The following is a 6000-nucleotide window of genomic DNA, read 5'->3' on the forward strand; positions in this document are numbered from 1 at the left end:
CATAATGGCAAGCCCCAAGATTGAGGGCTTGGCCTTCTAAATTGGTAGTCCCCAATACTTGTGAGAATATCAGTTAATTCCCCAGGTGGGGAAGTTTAATATTTCCACATTCTCCCCCAGTCCCTCAAGGGGGCTTTGCAAATACATTTTTATTCTTTGCCCAATTTACTCTAGGATGTATTGGGGCTTCATACTAACCAGATCTTACTCCCTATTCAAAATTCCATGTAATTATGGTGTTTAAACAAACTGACCATACAAGTTAAATTGTATAGCGTGCTACAGAAAATATAGATTTTGCACCTAATAAACTTCTCTTCCTTTGGTCTTACACAGAAGTTGAGGTTTTAAGACACAGTCAATATCATCCTTTTCCCTTTAGTCTGGTTTACCTTAGTTCTAATCAAGTCCATTTCGTTCATCTCTCTAATTGAAGTCTGATCTCTTTTTCAGTTTCTTTAACTGAAAAGCAAGTGTATGGGGTAATGCTGACATTCATAGCTGCCAAACTTTGGCTCTGAGTCTCAAGTGTCACACAAATATCCAAAGTTCCAGAAACCACTGATCTCTATATTTTTGAATTTCTAAAACAATCCCAGAAGTTGGATTTCAATGGCAAACAACCTAGCAAAATGGGAATTAATTTGCAATTTTGAATGATTGAATAGATTGAAACTTTTTCTGACCTTACATTTCCTGTGTCATCTAAAAGATGCAGGGCATATTTCCCCCCCTCAAGAGTGCATAAGTCCTTTCTATGAGTTTTTCATTCATTCATTTTTTTAAGGTACATGTGGGTTAATAAAAGCAATTAATGCCCCATAGAATAGAATGAATGAAGGTATTCCGTATTGTACTATGGGGAAATAATTTCCTGCTGACCTTTTTTACCTGGTAAAAGACTTATCTTCACAGAGTCTATGTCAGACTGCCCAGGCCTCCACTGCTCCTCCCCACCGAGGGCAGCTGGCTGGTGCAAGGGCCCTTATTTCTTTCAGCCTATAACTCCTTTTACTGTGAAAACAGGAAGAGGAATCATGAAGTAAAAACTGCACACAAGGTCATTGATACTTTGGCTTCTGAGCTTCACTTTTTTTTTCTTTATCAAATTCATTTTATTGAGATATATTCACATACCATGCAGTCATACAAAACAAATCGTACATTCAATTGTTCACAGTACCATTACATAGTTGTGCTTTCATCACCAAAATCAATCCCTGACACCTTCATTACCACGCACACAAAAATAACGAGAATAAAAATGAAAGTGAAAAAGAGCAATTAAAGTAAAAAAAGAACATTGGGTGCCTTTGTTTAGTTTGTTTGTTTTCCTTCCCCCATTTTTCTACTCATCCATCCATAAACTAGACAAAAGGGAGTGTGGTCCATACGGTTTTCCCAATCACATTGTCACCCCTCATAAGCTACATTTTTATACAATCATCTTCAAGATTCATGGGTTCTGGGTTGTAGTTTGATAGTTTCAGGTATTTACTGCTAGCTATTCGAATTCACTAGAACCTAAAAAGGGTTGTCTAAATTGTGTGTAAGAGTGCCCACCAGAGTGACTTCTCGGCTCCTTTTGGAATCTCTCTGCCACTGAAGCTTATTTCATTTCCTTTCACTTCCCCCTTTTGGTCAAGAAAATGTTCTCCATCCCATGATGCCGGCTGGGAGGGCAGTGATTTCATCTGCCCAGTTGGCTTAGCTAGAGAGAGAGGGCCACATCTGAGCAACAAAGAGGCATTCGGGAGGAGGCCTTAGGCACAATTATAGGGAGGCCTAGCCTCTCCTTTGCAGCAACAGACTGAGCTTCACTTGAACACCTGAAGGGCATGGGCTTGAATTGGTTTAAGAGAATGCTCCAACGTGCTGTGATAGACCTTGGAAATGATCATAAAGGTTAAGGACAAGTCAAATAAATCTTTTCATGGGAAAAAAATTCTTTTACAAAAAACAATAATTGGAACAGGCTTTTGCAAAAAATGTCAAGCTGTTGGATTCTGCCCAATCCAACCTGGACATTAGACAGGTGTGGTTGTTGCAAATTCAGGATTTTTAATAACCTCGAAGCCAGTCCATTCTTCTGCTCAGGTGATAGACAAATTTTGGCTAACTCTTGTTATCTTATTTTGGCTCATGCAAATCTCACATAGTCTCTGGTTTCTTGTTTTGTCCTATTAGCTGTAATTCTGGGAGAAGGGAAGAAAAAGAAGAGAATCTTTGAGAAGCATAATCAAATACATTCAGAAGCAATTCTTTTTTCCCTGAAAAATTGGAAGAAGAAAATCTAGTTTAAATAGGTATTGGCATGCCATAAGTAAACAGCTCAGGCTTGTAGCTCTTCTATTAACTTGAATATACAAATTAAATTGGGCAGAGAATAACTTGGAGGAAATATGTTGTGGGCTTCATGAACACTTTATAATGTGTCAGGTATGAGGGGAAGAAATGGAACTAAAATATATTGAGCACTTATTATTTTTGAGTCATCATCCTAAGCACTTCAATGCTTTATTGCCCAACCATCCTGTGAGAGAGGCAGTCATGTAACACGCTAATATTATACACTGAGAAGTGGCAGCATCCAGATTTTCCCAAGATAGGAACTGACTTTAAAGCCTGTTCTCTTTCCACTCTACCTTGTTACTTCCCAAGCTACCCTTGTTTGGGTGTTCAGCTTAGCCAGTGCATTTTTTAATCCCTATGATCCTTGGAGTTCTCTTTCCAGTGCACATTCCACACTCACAGTCAGACTGATGGATGTTGTGAAGTGCCAGGAAGACTCGCAGCACTCAAAAGTCTCTTCAAGCTCTTCCTGTTGCAAAAATGTCATACTTTGACTTGTAATCTTGAATCCTTGCCTGAGCCAAAGGTCATCCACAGGCTGGGCCAGTTTCCTGGGATGTGGCCTGATGTGAGAACTCTGTCCAGCAGGCATGTACCACACTGGATATTGGCTCAAGTAACCAAGCAACCTTTTCATCTCTCTGAAACCAGGAGTGGGATAGGTACAGAGAGAGCTGGCCAGAGAGAGCAAAGCCAAGGCCCTTGACAGGCCCGTTGACAGGAGCCAGCCTCCAGAAACAGCTTGCCTGGAGCTGTTGGGACCGGGTTTGGACCACTCAGGGGCCCTTTAGGTGGCAGAGAGGCTGCTATACAATAAATCACCAACAAAAGCTTACAACAAAGCATAACAACCAGAGAGTCACTGGCAAACCTGAGATATCTGTCAGCCTCTCTTTTTTTAAAAAAATTCTTACTTTTGATTCTGTCCATTCCAGTAGACAACCATTACAAGGTGCTTAATGTGTGCTTTTTGTTTGCATGTGTTCCAACAAAATTTGTATTTTGTTTCGTGTACATGTGTTTTTAATTTACCTAAATGTTGTACATATCTCATCCTATGGCATGATCTTTTCTTGGCACTTTATTTTTAAGTCCTACCCTGTCTAATTCTGCAGCTTCTAACCGCTGCCTCGTGCTCCAGGATATTCATCCACATCATTTTCTCTCTTTTCTCTTGGGAATGGGCATTTAGATGGCCTATAATTGCAGCCCCTTCTCCCCCCAAATAATACTGCCAGGAAAATTCTCATACATGTTCTTTTGTGAACCTGTGTGAAATATGTACTCTACACCATGCCCATGATTACAATTGCTGGGACAGTAGGTAGATGTGCAACTAATGTAAGTACTGCAAGCCTGTTCTCCAGAAAGTGAAAACAGTCTATACTCCCACAGCAGTGGCCCACACCCCTGCCACCCACTTGGCATCACCTCATTATTTTCAAACGACATATACCCTCCTGGGAGAGAGAATGCATTAAACTGATTTTTAAAAAAGGAAAACAGAGACATGAGTGAACAAAGAAGAATGTTTAACTTGATTCTCAGCACTGTGATATCTCTACCTTTTCTTGACTCAATTTCCCGATTGGTTCCCTGGAAGTCTAATCTCAGTTTCTTCTTCCTGCTGTGGTGCTGAGTTTATTCAAGGTTTTCCAGTTTCCTCTAACTAGCTATGCTGCAAGAAGAAATGCCAACCCTTTGTTCTCCTTCCCTTAGTATGAACAGTGGCTCTCATACGATTTTTTTTTACCAAAACCCACAGAAAGAAACATATCTTACATTACAACAGTATCTTCCTATGTATTTGTATGTGTGATTTGACATACATATATGCCTATATACAAACAGTATTTACCATTATTTTCTATGATACAAACTATTTTCAAATCTATTCTATTATTTTTCATTAAAAATATATGCACCACCATGAGATACCACAAATTTATTTTAATGGCTAAAATTAAAAAGGAAAAAAACACAACAACCCTTACAACACCAAGGGCTGGGTAGATGTGAAGATCTGGAATGCATACAGTGTGTATGTGTGTGTGTGTGTGTGGGGGGGTGCAAGATGATATAGCCACTCTGGAAGAGTTTGGCAGTTTCTCATAAAACTAAACATACCCTTACCACATGATCCAGCAGCCACACTTCTAGGTATTTATCCTAGAGAAATGAAAACACGTTCACAAAAAAGGTTGATGTGATGCAATTACCAAAAGCTGGAAACAACCCAATTGTCTTTCAGGGTGATTGGCACATCCAGCTAATGGATCCACACTTAGCAATGACAAGGAATGAACTATTGATCAATGCAACCACTCAGATGAATCTCAAAGGAATTGTGTTGAGTAAAAGAAGCCAGTCTCAAAAAGTGACATACTATATAATTTCGTTTATGTAACAGTCTCAAAAAGACGAAATTTTAGTGACAGCAGATCAGTGGTTGTCAAGGGTTAGGGTAGAGAGATGGGGTGACTACAAAGGGATAGCATGCTGGCGTTTTGGGGGTGTCCCGTTTCCTAATTATGATGGTGATAACGTGTTAAAATTCATAAGACTTAACACCAAAAATTCAATTAAACAAGTACATTGAAAAAATAAATCTTAAAAACAGACCTGGCACAATTGACTTAAATGAAACTGAATTCATTTTGGCAAATGGTACACCAGCTACTGACTAACAGAGGAACAAAAGGGAAACACTGAGCAACACAGGCCAACCCCAGATGTGCAAACAAGGGTCATGGCCAGCGTTGAGTCCTTGCTGGCTAGGGGGAAGGGTAGTGCTAGATCCTCAGGGAAGAAGAGGAAAGTAGAGCATCAATCTTCTGGATTAGCAACAGCAGCTAGAGTTGTGGGCTGGATCCTGCCACTTAGGGCAATTCCAGATTGATTTCTGAAATATAAATTGAGTACCTGCTAGATGGCAGACACTGGGTTGGGCCTCAGGGATATGAGCAAGTCACCTCGACCTTGAGCTCTTAGAACTGATATTCTAGTGGGGTGGATTGGGGAGGAGGTGGGGGGAAAATAAATAAGGTTTCAGTTAGTTGTGAGTCCTATAAAGACAATAAAATAGGGTGGTGTATGTGTGTGTATGTGTGTATAAGAAAGAATGTGTATGTGTGACTCTTCAAGAATGTGTAGTCAGGGAAGGCTTCTTGAAGGAGGTGACTAACTAAAGGGTGAACAGTAAGGACAAACATACTCTCCCTCCCACTCCATGTGAAGGGAATATCAGGGCTGAATGATCAGACAAAAAAAAAAATGCTTGTCACAACTTACTAACTTGATTTTATGACCACTAATGTGTCACAACCCACAATCTGAAATAAAATAACCTTGACACACCCTGTGGCAGATGTAGGCAGGCCCTTAATCAGCCTTGGCTTCTGGTTTTGCCAAATGGCATGGGTCTGGTCCAGACTGTTCCCTTCCACTGACTCACAAGCCATTCCTAACCATGTCCCCTTGCAGCAGTGAAACAGTTCCTGAAGAATTAGCCCTTGGAGCTGACATACCTTACAATGATGCCTTTCAACATACCATTTTAAATGGCCTACTGATTCCTTAATTTTATGTGCATAAAGGACTCCAAACTGATTCTTTGGGGCACCTAATGGGCCTTCTTGTGGGATATTT

This window comes from Choloepus didactylus, chromosome 17 (genome assembly GCF_015220235.1).
Source record: "Choloepus didactylus isolate mChoDid1 chromosome 17, mChoDid1.pri, whole genome shotgun sequence".
Classification (NCBI taxonomy): domain Eukaryota; kingdom Metazoa; phylum Chordata; class Mammalia; order Pilosa; family Megalonychidae; genus Choloepus; species Choloepus didactylus.